The 14,074-nt window shown below is 36.8% G+C and overlaps 1 protein-coding gene across 3 annotated transcripts in view; it reads right to left on the bottom strand.

The window, feature by feature from the left end:
- LOC122788953 (pituitary homeobox 3) overlaps window positions 1-14,074 on the bottom strand; it is a 517,519-nt gene that overhangs the window by 28,086 nt on the left and 475,359 nt on the right. The gene's annotated exons all lie outside the window — the stretch shown is intronic.

Here is a 14,074-nt window from a genome sequence, read left to right as displayed (position 1 = left end):
ATGCCATTGCAGCATATTCTTAGATGACTAACTCCTACTAAGCAACACGTTTGTAAAGCAGACAAATGTTATAGTTGAAATGACAAAATCCGTAACATCAATAGATATGGAAATTAAAAGACAGGGAAAAGGAAGTAATAACATGAAACAGGAGGGAAAATAAAATAAGAAAACAAGACATAACACAGCTTAACAAAGCAGTCAGTGACCTGAATGGTCCATTATTTCTTGCGGTGCTTTCTGTGTCGAACTGATGTAGCTTTACATGACGAGAAAAATGCATGCAGATGCAGAAATATGTAGTTAAAAATTATGAGTTAAAAGACTTCTTCACTGACTTACTTAATTTATTGTGCATACACCAAAAAGTATAAGCCTCTCAGGTGCATAAAATCTAAGGTATGCTCATATGGGATGACAAGTATCTCTTGATAACCCCATCAAAGTACTATTTAAGTGGTACAGTGGCTTTCCTGAACCAAAAAAATGACATAATCGTTCTTTTTTTCATGGTCTGCACAAGAAGTCATAATTACATCACAGTGGCTGTCATAATAGATGTTTATTATCATTTGAAAACCAGCTTACCAGTTTTGCTATTCTGATTTCTGAAAATACAAAGAAATAGTGCAAACTGCCTCCTGTACATATACTGATCGGTACTAGATGTGACCTTTTGCACATCAATGAATACAAAGTGCATAACGGTGGAACAGAGAGAAGCAATACTCACTTTCAGCATATTTAAAACACTGCCACAGTTACTTCAAATCAACACATATAAATATAGAGCAATCTGAAAGTAAAATTTAACATTTTGAGGTGAATTACTCACCTGAATTTATAAAAGTTTGTTCAGCTAATGTTCATAATGATCTTTGCCCTCTATCATTTCTGTAATTTGTTCAAGTTGTTAGAGGTACAATGTCTAAGGTGCAGAATCTACCAGTTAATTCTATTTACACTGTCATGCTGTGTGTCATAATATACCTCTACAAACAAAATGTTATTCATCCCTTTTTGTGCCTTTTGTAACATTTTGTTTCAGATGGAGCATCGCCTAGATATGGATATTTGCCTCTTTTGTCATTTGCCCTACATAAAATAATGTAAGAGAAGTCGATAACAAAATGTGGCGTGTCTTGCATGTGTGATACAGCTTTGAAAGGTTTACAGAATAGCTGTGATGCTACTGGAGATGACCATATCATGATCTGCGATATTTTGGAGCACTGTGGCAAGTAGGCAATGCTTCTTGTAGGCACACTTTTTCTCAAAACTACACTTGTCTCAAAAACTAGACAACATATGTGCCTAACAGCATTTTCCCTCCACATAAGGAGCTTGAAAATCTCATTGTGTCAATACTTTCTTTTACCAAGAATGCATTGCTGCTATCTTTCCCCTATCACACTCATACAGCTCCAAGTATTATATGGTCTATGAATCAAGAGAACCACTTCACTCTAGCACCACAGAATTAGATCTACTGATGCATGTTTTTACAATATGTATCACATGTCTTAAGCAATAAGCACAAGAGACACTGGATAACCGAGACAGAAATGCCTGCAACACAACTGTAGTCTTTGTACTGTTAGCAGGATGTTTATACTTCCATTTTCCTGTGGGACACTGTCACAGCTTTTAACTGCTAGTTTTCAAATGCTTTTAAAGTGAAATATGGACATCAAAGTACTTCTTTACTAAAACACTTATATGTCAAAGTACAGAAGAGTCATTTATGTTGAAATAAATTGCAATATCTGTGAATTGCACAATTGGTGGGGTTAAACACCACTATATTGTTCTGAAACAATGTAATCAATATATAATTATGTAAGTGGGTTGGGGTCAACCCCTCACATGGGGAAAATGGGAAAATATCTTTTGGGGGGTATAATGACCTTTACTGTTAATTGGTGTGTTACATTGTCTCAGCAGTTCATTTGTATTTTAGCGTATTTTTGACCTCTGCATATTTTTGTAGCTGCCACATGTTTATTTATTTTACATTTGCTGACCAAGAAAGTCTGACTGAGCTAAAAGCTCCACTTCAGTTGAATACTAAGGAGAACCAAAAAAAAAACCACAACGCTGAAACACCAAAAATGAATAAACCACTTTCTCCTGCAGAGGCAATAATTCCAATAGCGAAGTATAAAAAGTTATTTTTACTTAGTTTCACTATTCACTCTGCACATTTCTATTTTCATTATTGAACATTTAAGTGGTGCACATTATTTTAGCATTTTATTTTAGCATATTATTAATTACAGTTGGTAAACATATACAGTTTATGACAGTTGTAATGAATTTTTAGCAATTTCATTCACTTTGCAAGGCACTCAGCTCAGCTAACAGTTGGTTTAAACAATCAAGTGTGATAATTACACCATGTGATTAATTACCAGCAGTATATAAATAGCTTCTCACAACCAGTATGGTTGTTTGACTTGATAAAGCCTGGAATGAACCAGGCGAAAGCGCTTGTCATCTTCTTGTTTAAACTTCTTGTATCGTGTGGAATAAAAAGAACTTTTTATACTTCGCTATTGGAATTATTGCCTCTGCAGGAGAAAGTGGTTTATTCATTTTTGAATACTAAGGAGACAACTTCCACCAAACAATAGAGCATTGAGCATATAGTAGTACTGACATTAAAGCAGTGGAAATAAGAAAGTATAGTTATGTAAGTAAACTTGCTATAACAGTAGATGTTCAAATGACCAGTGTGCTTCAGTAGCTTTACGTATATGGGTCATATCCTGCATAGGATATAACAGCTGGCCAGCTTCAAAAGCTTAAAGGCACCTTCCTTGCACCCAAACTGTCATTCAGCTCAAGTAGAGCTGACTAAAAAGACAGGTCACCATGGCATTACCAACATACCAAAAAACAATGGGGAAGGAGGGAGGGAGCTGCTACTGTAGTACTGATCATTCAAGCATCTACTACTATGGTAATTTACTTACACATCTGCACTATGTTCATCATACTGATCATGGCTGAAGTACCTTAGCTATATGAATAACTACTCTAGCTTACTACATTAGAGAGATGGAAGGGGGCCCCTGGAGAATGGTCCTAACAAAGCTGATCTAGACAAAGAGAAGGAATCACGCTTATAGTGCTTTGCAAAAGTATGTACAGAGGACCTATTTGCAGCTTCTAGAATACTTATAGAATCCAACTGTTTCCAAAAAGCCATAGATGAAGTCAAGGCTCTTGTAGAGATGGCCTTGACCCTGCCTGGAGTAGCTTTGCTGTGGAGAGCATAACAAAAGGTAATAGCCTTATACAACTATTTGGAAATAGTCTGTTTTGACATAGGTTATCCCTTCTTATCCTCACAAGAAAAGAACAATTGATCTAAAGATATGAAAGCTTTAGTTCTGTCAAGATAGTACCTGAGTTGTCTATGAACATCCACGATACAGAGTATCTTTTCTTCCTTGTTTTTAGGTTCAGGAAGAAAACGGACAAATGCATACTTTGGCTTAAAGTAAACTTGGATACCACTTTATGCATAAAAGAAGGATAAGTTCTCAAAGAAGCCCTGTCTTTGTAGAAAATTAGATAGGGCTGACTTACTGTAAGAGTTGCCACATACATGCCTAAAAGCACTTTCCCTCCACGTAAGGAGCTTGAAAATCTCATTGTTGTCAACACTTCATTTTACCAAGAATGCATTGCTGCTGTTGTTTCTACTATCCCACATGTACAGCTCCAAGTATTAATGGTCTATGAATCAAGAGAACCACTTCAGTATCCTCACTGCAGCACCACAGAATTCCCACTGCTACTTTACTTATTATTAGATCTACTGATGCATGTTTTTACAATATGTATCACATATCTTAACAATATCAAATAAGCGCACAAGAGACACTGGATAACTGAGACAGAAATATTTACAACACAACTGTAGTCTTTGTACTGTTAGCAGGATGTTTATACTGCCATTTTCTATGGGACATTGTCACAGCTTTGACTGCTAGTTTTCAAATGCTTTTAAAGTGAAATATGGACATCAAAGCATGTTTTTACTGAAGCACTTATATGTCAAAGTACAGAAGAGCTATTTATGTTGAAATAAACTGCAATATCTGTGACTAGTACAGTTGGTGAAGTTACACACCAGCATATTGTTCTGCAACAGTGCAATCAATATATAATTATGTAAGTGGGTAGGGGTCAACCCCTGACATGGGGAAAATATGCTTTGGGGGGGTATAATGTCCTTTTCTAACTGGTGTGTTACACTGTCCCAGCAGCTCATTTATATTTTAGCATATTTTTGACCTCTGCATATTTTCGTAGCTGCCACATGTTTATTTATTTTACATTTGCTGGCCAAGAAAGTCTGACTGAACTAAGAGCTCCATTTCAGTTGAGTACTAGGAAGACAGCCTCCACCAAACAATAGAGCATTGAGCATAAAGTACTACTGAAGTTAATGCAGTTGAAATAAGAAAGTACAGTTGTGTAAGTAAACATGCTATAACAGTAGATGTTCAAATGATCAGTGTGCTTCAGTAACTTTAGCTATATGGGTCATATCCTACATAGGATATAACAGCTGGCCAGCTTCAAAAGCTTAAAGGCACCTTCCATGCGCCCAAACTGTCAGTCAGCTCAAGCTGAGCTGACTAAAAAGACAGGTTTGGGCACCAGGCCCTTAAGAGCATTCATGCTAACAGAGAGAAGGAGACTGAGCCCTGAAAGGACAATGCTATGTATAATAAAAAAAATATTAAATCTCCACACCTTGGCATTAACAACATACCAAAAAACAATGGGGAAGGAGGGAGGGAGCTGCTACTGTAGTACTGATCATTCAAGCATCTACTACTAAGGTAAGTTTACTTACACATCTGCACTATGTTCATCATACTGATCACTGCTGAAGAAGCCTTAGCTATATGGATAGACTAGTCTAGCTTACTACATTAGAGAGATGGAAGAAGAGGAGTCCAGGAGGCCCCTGGAGAATGGTCCATGGTCCTAGCAAAGCCTGATCTAGACAAAGAGAAGGAATCACGCTTATAGTGCTTTGTAAAAGTATGTACAGAGGACCTATTTGCAGCTTCTAGAATACTTGTAGAATCCAACACTTTCCAAAAATCCATAGATGAAATCAGGGCCCTAGTAGAGATTGCCTTGACCCTGCCTGGAGTAGTTTTGCTGTGGTGAGCATAATAAAAAGTAATAGCCTTAGACAACCATTTGGAAATAGTCTGTTCTGATATAGGTTGTCCTTTCTTCTTATCAAAATGATAAAAAGAGGGGCCAGCAAACTATGGCAATTCAGTATTTAATAAATATTCAGTCACGTAAAACCATGAAATAGAAGCAAAAAACACATAGCCTTCATCAGTGTAATACAAATCAATAATTCCATTGCTCCATTTTATACTTAACATGTCATCAGAGTTCATTGGTCATTCACAAATACTCATCGAGACCAGGTGGAAATAAACCACCCAACCTGATGATCCATTTCTTTTCCTTGGTATTTAATATTGAGTGCCATCTGGCTTTATTGGTCCTGTTGCCCATGACCCTATCAATAACCATAAATCTAAAATATGCATTTCTATGTGTCACTGAGTGTTTGTAAAGAGCATTACTAGTCTTTTTGGTTCTGATGTTACTGTAGTGTTCTGATATTTGTAACCTTAGAGGTCCAGAGATTTGACCTACATAAAAAGCTGAACAGGTCCATGTTGTGAGATAGATAACCCAATCAGTACCACAACTGGCAAAGAACGTGATGTCATATACATTTACGGTATTCTTACTAGTAAACTGCTTGGATTTAGTAACCCTCTCACAATGGGTGCAGTGTCCACAAGGGACAAAGCCCACAAGTAGATCACCAGTCAGATTTCTTTGTGTAGGATCCTGTTTGGTCCTGGAGCTATGTTTGAAGTGTGACCCTAAATTAATGCCTCTTCAGAAAAAAAAAAGGCATCTGTCCTGTAGAAATCCCAAAAGTTTGCTATCTGCTAAAAGGATGTTCCAATGCCTTTGGACACTATTTAGTAGCACATTGGTATACCGCAGTTTACTAAAGGAATGGCTATTTTATATTTATGGTTACTGATAGGGTCATGGGCACCAGTCTGTTATTTGCTTCCATTTCATGTTTTTACATGACTAAATATTGATTAAATACTGAATTGCCATAGTTTGCTGGCTCCTCTTTTTTATCATTTGGATTTCAATATTTTGGGGCCGTGCAGTTGCCGTACATGCAGGGGCTGCTTTGTTTTACCCTTCTTCTTATCCTCACAAGAAATGAACAATTGATCTGAAGATATGAAAGTTTTAGTTCTGTCAAGATAGTACCTGAGTTGCCTATGGACATCCAAGATACAGAGTATATTTTCTCCCTCGTTTTTAGGTTCAGGAAGAAAATGAAGAAATGCATAGTTTGGCTTAAAGTAAACTTGGACACCACTTTAGGCATAAAAGAAGGATTAGTTCTTAACGAAACCCTGTCTTTGTGGAAAATTAGACAGGGCTGACTCACCATAAGAGTTGCAGCTTGGACACCCTTCTTGTAGAGCTCACAGTAATCAGTAAAACTGTTTTCTATGTTAAGAACCTAAGCCAGCCAGGCTAGCTGGTTCAAATGCAGCAAATATTAGCTTCTCTAACATGAAAATGAGATCCCAAGGATGGGTCACTGGTTTTCTGTGTCTTATGCAAAAAAAAAAAAAAAAAAAAAAAAAAAACATTTTGACATGAGAATGCATTGAAAGTGGAGGATCTGTGGGCAGACATGCTGAAATGGCCAATAAATGAACCTTGATGGAGGAGTAAGAAAGGCCATGGGATCTTAACTCACACAGATATTGTAAACCCAGAGAACACCTAGCCCTGAATGGGTTCTGGTTATGTTGTTGGCACCAACTAGAAAATGTCCTTGCTAAACAGGTGCCTATATGGAATTAAGACCATATCATGAAGTCTGTGTGAATGAGGATGTGCTGATAAGCATCTTTTAAATCTACTGTTACCATTAAACTTGAATGAGGAAGAACAGATAATAGGTTGTGAAGTGACATCATTTTGAATTTGGGCACTATCACAAACAGATTTAGGAAAGAAAGACTCAAAACTAGTCTCCAAGCATTTTCTTTCTTTGGCACTAAAAACATCCTTGAATAAAAACCTTTCTCCAACTGGGGAGGAGGAACTACCCTGGGACAGTATGTGATGGACAGGTGGAAAGAAAATGGTTTGGTCTGTTGGATGAGAGATTACCTCATGGAAAGGAGGAATTTCCTCCCACTGCCTTCTGTAGCCTTGATGAATGATCTCCAGAATGCATTTGTCTGAAACTATCTGTTGCCAAAAAGAAAAGTGGAGATTCAGACTTTCTGGGACGGAAATTGGGCTGTAAGAATGGGGGGAGGGACGAGGTCCCTTAAACAGTTATTCTGACTTATTAGACTATTCTTGGTTTTGCAAGGTTCTAGCATTGTTTTTGGAACCCTCTTGCAATTTTGTCTGACACACCTGTTTACCTGTATTTTGTTGAGACTGCGTATTTTGTTTTTTTGCCAAAACTGGATGAGGGGATAGAGAATACCTTAGAAAATTTGGAAAAGAGGGGATGAAAAATCATGGAGATTCCCTGTATCAACTTACTCCTTTCGTCACACTTTTTGATTACCTTTACAGCAGAGGGGCCAAAAACCAAATCTCTATCCAAAGGAGAATTTAGAATCTCATTTTAAAGCCATCTGGGAGGTTTTGAGAATGCAGACAAGCAAACCTACTCAAAACAGTATTAGTGACCTTAGCCCTGGAAGAAGTATCAACTGAATCATACACACTCTGAATGAGTACTGACTTCTACAACAAAAGTAACTAAATTATTTAAAGCTAATTTTTCCGCACAAGAAGAAACTGCAGACAAAACATTACTCATACTTTCACAATTAGTCAGAACAAACTTTAACATATGAGCCTGATAATTCAAAATCCTGAAAATAAAAGTTGCAGAAACATATACTTTTTCACATATTTATCAATAATCTTCCCAATCTAGGTAGTAACACACATATTCTCCAAATCTGAAAAAACTGGAGGAACTGGTGAAGGCTCTGGAAATTCCTTCAGTAACAGCTCAATGTATCTTCTGAAGGACTGAGAAACATCAGTGTTCTCCCACTGAAAACACTGGTACGTTCTGGAAATAGTCTCAGAGAAAGAGAACCTTCCCAAAGAGAGATTCAGAAACTGAGCTGTCCTCTGAGTCTGAATCGGAAACCTGAGAATAAAACCCTGTATCTGTCCCTCATCTTCATGTCTAGATTCAGAGTCTTGAATATCTTCAGGAAAAGAAGTATCCTTCTTTCTTTACCAGAAATGACTTTAGAAGAAGAAGCAAAAGCCTGAAGTAAGCCCTGAGCCAGACCCACTAAATTACTCCTGTCTAAGGAAATTTGAGGGGGAATAGATACATATTTAGTTTTCCATTTATTTTTAACAGGAAAAATTGGGCCAACAGTGTTATTAATGGCAGCAGCAGCTTCCTCATGGATGGGTACAGCATTCTGACAAAACTGGGAAGCCTTCTTTTCCATCCCACAAGACCAACAATAGTAGCTCTCTCTTGCCCACTGAGGGGACCTCAACAACTACAGAGGATGTGTCTAACCCCCAGTATATAGTGGCTGTATGTGCTACATCAGAGGGATCCAGAGTAAAAGACATGTGATCTGAAATAATGGCTGCAGCAGAATCACCAACCTTCTGTGGTGGTAAAGGCTGTTTGCTTAACTTTTTAAACTGAAAAAAAACAGTGCTCTCATTTTAACAGTACAGTACATTCTTGTGACAGTTCATTAAAACACTAACTCCCAGTATTAAGATATCTTTCCTGAACAGGAAAGTGTTATAAACAATTTTATAAAATGGAAGTTTTCTCCCAAAGAGAACTATCTGCCCAGCAAAGAAACAGCACAAGCCAACTGTCGATCCTTGAAACCATCAGAGGAGCAAACTCTTCGCCGGCAAACAAAATTCTGAAGGGCTTTGCATTCAGACCTGTCTTACTAGTCAGCTCAGCTCGAGCTGACTCATAGTTTGGGTGGATGGAAGGTGCCTTGAGGCATTAGAAGCCTGCCAACCATTACATCCTATGCATGATATAACCCATATAGCTAAGGCTACTGCAGCAGTGATCACCATGATGAACATCAGTAAAATAGTACAATCATACGAAAATACTTGTTAATTTAAGTAACTGAAAAAATAATGACAAAGAGGACTTTCAGTATTCTATGTATATGTTATCCTGACAATCATTATTGTGGCTGTCAAGTTAATAACTGGAATCCATTTAACAGAATACACTCTTATGACTGCATTTATAGCTTCCCTTTAAACATATCATGAAGTACAAAAACCTTAAATACAGGGAATGCACTGTTAAAAGCAAACCTTGTTCATCATTCCACTTATCTTTACATCTGTGTTTTCTCTATGCCCTACATATTCCATCTGTAATGTGCTTTATATCATAATACTTATGTTTGACAGTACTACACCACTACTCTGTATTCTTATTATATTAGTCTTAATTCAGTTGTAATTCGGAGAGCACAGAGTTAGAAACAAATGTATTATTATATTAGAAGGGTTACAGTAGTGCAGAAGTAGCATGCTGTGTGTGTGTGTGTGTGTGTGTGTGTGTGTGTGTGTGTGTGTGTGTGTGTGTGTGTGTGTGTGTGTGTGTGTGTGTGTGTGTGTGTGTGTGTGTGTGTGTGTGTGCGTGTGTGTGTGCGTGTGCGTGCGTGTGTGTGTGTGTGTGTGTGTGTGTGTGTGTGTGTGTGTGTGTGTGTGTGTGTGTGTGTGTGTATGTGTGTGTGTGTGTGTTTTGACTGCATTACACAGTGCATACTAAGATTAAGGGATGTTTTTTTTCTTTTTGTTTATTTTATTTATAACTCTGATGACTGCAGAAGTGGACCTGACTAAATATAAATTAGCCCTTTTCAGTTGCAACCTGAATAGATAATAAAAATTACAAATAGTGCAACATAAGTTCTAGAGTTTATTGAAGAAAAATATCATAAAATGAATTGCTACCCATTTACTCATGAACATAACATTGGTTCTGTTACTTTGTAACTGCTATTCATAAAGTAGAGTCAATGCAATCTAAGCAGAAAAGATGACTTGTTTTATTTTTCTCTGTGTGTATGTATGCATCCATGTATAAACTGGATATTTTGTGGAATAGTCGTATTGATGCAAATCAATTGTCTGTCAAAATGTTACTGTGTAGTATAGTAACTATTCATAGTTCTGGCACAGAGGTAGTCTTTCAGCTGGCAGAAGAAGTAATAAAGATCTTGAAGGTGAATGTGATGATTGGTAAAAGAGAGTTTCAATTACAGAGCCAATTACTGTGAACATTGTGCAGACATTTTCTCGTCTATATTGCAGAATTATGAAACACTGGGGAGAAAAAAGAGGAATGAAGTATGTATGTAGGGAATTCTGTAAAGATTACAGGGTGAGCAAAATCAGAAAAGCTTGAAGATCAGGGAATGAAGAAGCACATCAGATGTACAATGATGAAAACATGGCTACTCAATAGAATGACAAGTCAGTGGAGGTTAGACAAGACCACATCTACACATATTTTTCAGTGGTACTAGGAATCTGAAATATTGGTTGTGGACTGTAGGGTTATGACAGAAGATAGCATTCCATATAAGGAATAAGAATATGCTTATTATGGCTGTTCTACCTTTAGGTGAATATGGAGTATGTTGCCCTAATCTACCCAACCCATCAACTTTGGAATAGTTTAACAATACAGAATTGATAGACTAAAGAGGAAGTAAACCTAATATCCTCATATTTAAAGTAGGTGGCAATGTTGAGTGTGTAAGCTTTGTCTTTTTTAATGCATAAAATAATAGCTACAACCCTTAACCTTACTGGCACAGATTACACACACATATCTTCTGGAAAGAAACAGAATAACACCACTGAACTGCTTGTATAACACTGCTTAGTAGCAAGGAGTTGGCAATATCTGGAGCAATAATAACTTGTAATGAAATGAAAGTCAATATAGTATAAGATAGAACTTGCAGTGAGAAAACCAGTGATAAGTGAATATACCCTACATTTGCAAAAAGTAAGACCCCACAGCAGACACCTGAGGAACAGTATAAGTTAATAAGTAAAGATAAGATTAAGTGTTACAGACTATGGCCTTGAACAGCTTTTCTTAAGACAGCAAAAGAAGCAGATACCAGTGAAGGGATCAAGGTGAAAGGCTGGAAGGACAGCTAGAATAACAGGCAGTAAGATACCTTAGATATGTCAGTAAAATGTGTACTAGCAAATCCTGGATCCACATTCCTATGGATCTTGCTAGCAAATCTAAACAGACAGCAGTGGAGGAAGTGAAAGCAGTCCTAAAACTGTACAATTTTCACTGAAAAGCTAAGTAGATTGGCCATAACAGATCCCGATATTTTTGTCAGAAGAAAAAGGAAAGAAATGAAACAGAAGAAATAAAGTTTGAGATATTTAAATCATGTTCTGATTGGGCAATGAGCAGCATGATTTACTATGTTCCTTCAAATGGGAGCTAGGTAAATGGATGGCAATTCATAAATTTACCCCTGGTGTGACTGGCCTTTCTCTCCTTCAAATGGGAGGTAGCACCTAGGCAGGGGTATTAATAGCATCCTGGCCCAGTTGCCTTGTATTTTCTATGATTCTATGAAACTTGAATAAAAATATTGTCTGTCGGAGTCTCTGCATTCAAGTTTTCATTAGATTAGAATGATAAAATGAAGTATAAATATGTGTGTGTGTGTGTGTGTGTGTGTGTGTGTGTGTGTGTGTGTGTGTGTGTGTGTGTGTGTGTGTGTGTGTGTGTGTGTGTGTTTATGTTATGAAACACCATTCTGCAGACACATAGATGCATATTAAATTAATTTCTACACATCAAAACTAAAAAAAAAAGCAAAGAAATGGCCCAAACTAGACAGATCGCTAAAGGTAAACAAAAGTTTTCGTACCGTGATCAACTTAATGGGGGGGATAGCTGTACTTTTAGACACTTTTTCTCTGAACAGTACATAGATGCATATTAAATTAATTTCTGCATACCAAAACTAAAAAAAGAAAAGCAAAAAATAGCCCAAACTAAACAGATCGCTAAAGGAAAACAAAAGTTTTTGTACCGTGATCAAGCATCTTAATGGGGGAAAAAATAGCTGTACCTTTAGACACGTTTTCGCTAAACAGTAGTACTGTTATGGCAAGGGTTTTGGCAAATTAACATGTAGGGCTGGAGTTAGGGGTATTGGCTAGGTTAGAGTTAAAGTTAGCACACATGAGTACAGAGGCGTCACCCCACCACCTCTCTCATGTGTGCTAACCCTAGGACTGCTATTGTTACTAATCCTAACCCTACACATTACCTTATCAAAAACCTTCTCCCATGTAGTACCACTACACAAAACACACCCACACTTTACATAAACCATCTCGCTCACACACACACACACACACACACACACACACACACACTGTTATGCAGCAATATGTGTACAAATTATATCTATTCAAGGTAAAGGAATGCTAAGCTAATAACTATGTATCTAGTTCAATAATCTACATTTAGTATCATTGATTGTTTTTGTTTGTCTATCTACTGTTATATTTTTGTTGTTGTCATTTGGCCTGGATTGTAACTGAAAGTGGTCCAGTGCTTAAGACCTTGTTTACCCAGTTAAAGGAAATAATTGTATAAATTCAAATTATGTCCTTTTAGTCAGTCTATTTAATATGACCCCTATTCTATAAAAAAAGCACAGTATGCTAAATATTTGCTTTATTTTTTGCTCTTAGTCCTGCTGAAATAGAAAGCCAGGCCAAAAAGAGGAGAGACCACATGGTCTGTTCTACAAGTAGCCATCTTTCATACTTTCATTTCTCTGAGCGCATTAAATTAGAAGAAAAGTTTTACTTTCCTGCCGTATTTACAGTTATCATAGTCTTCTGAGGGAGCAGAAGCCTCCAGGGTACTAGATGCATTGACAGATTAACTTCAGAATCTCGAAATTCTGAAACATCGAATGTCATATGATCGAGACCATATGACTGATGTTTCAGAATATTGAAATTCCAAATCAAATCCAAAATAAAAAAAATAAAAAAAAATATTTAAACATTTCTGCAGGGGTGCAAGCCCCCCTGCACCCCCCATACCCCCACTGCTTAAATATACCAACTCTGAGATCGCTCTACAGCGACGAAAAGGGAAATCTCCCATTCCGTGCTGTATGCAGATCTCCATTCAGAATTTCTACATTCTAAAACTTCGATCATATGGTCTCGATCACATGAATTTTGAGGTTTTAGGATTTCGAGATTCTGAAGGGAACCCCGTATTAACACAGTGTGGAAGACAAGCATTGCTGGACACTGCTGTTCTAATGTCAGTTATGTTCAGTAATTCTTTGCTATAATTTACCACTAACATTGGCTTTGTAAAGGCATTACAAGTACACAAAACATGACAGACCACATGATATGTTACAAAGTAATCAACTCTCATAGTTTTATTTCCCTAGGTACATCACTGTAAAGGAGAGTTTTATTTGTTTATTTGTTTGTTTGCCTGTTTATATATATATATATATATATATATATATATATATATATATATATATATATATATTTATTGTTTATATATTTACAGTTATTGCATTTTCTACATGGAAAGAAACCTTAGGACATACCCTCATTAACATTTCTCTTCACTTTTATTAATATTCTTACAAATGATTAGATGTTTATTTATTTTATTTTTATTTTTATTTTATTTTATATTTGTTGACCGGGCTAGTCTAGCTGGATATGTGTCCATTTTCAGTAGAGGCCCGGGGAGAAAAGCTCCAAGAGTTATAAAATACTAAAAACATAGATTGACAATACAAATACAAGGATTTTACATCAGGGCTAGTTAATACATGTATTACATAAACATAATCAGAGCAAAAACATAAGTATAATAAAC

This window comes from Protopterus annectens, chromosome 14.part0 (assembly GCF_019279795.1).
Source record: "Protopterus annectens isolate FY-2018-M chromosome 14.part0, PAN1.0, whole genome shotgun sequence".
Lineage (NCBI taxonomy): Eukaryota > Metazoa > Chordata > Ceratodontiformes > Protopteridae > Protopterus > Protopterus annectens.
The sequence above is the reverse complement of the archived record's forward strand: the minus strand, read 5'-3'. Positions and strand labels throughout refer to the sequence as shown.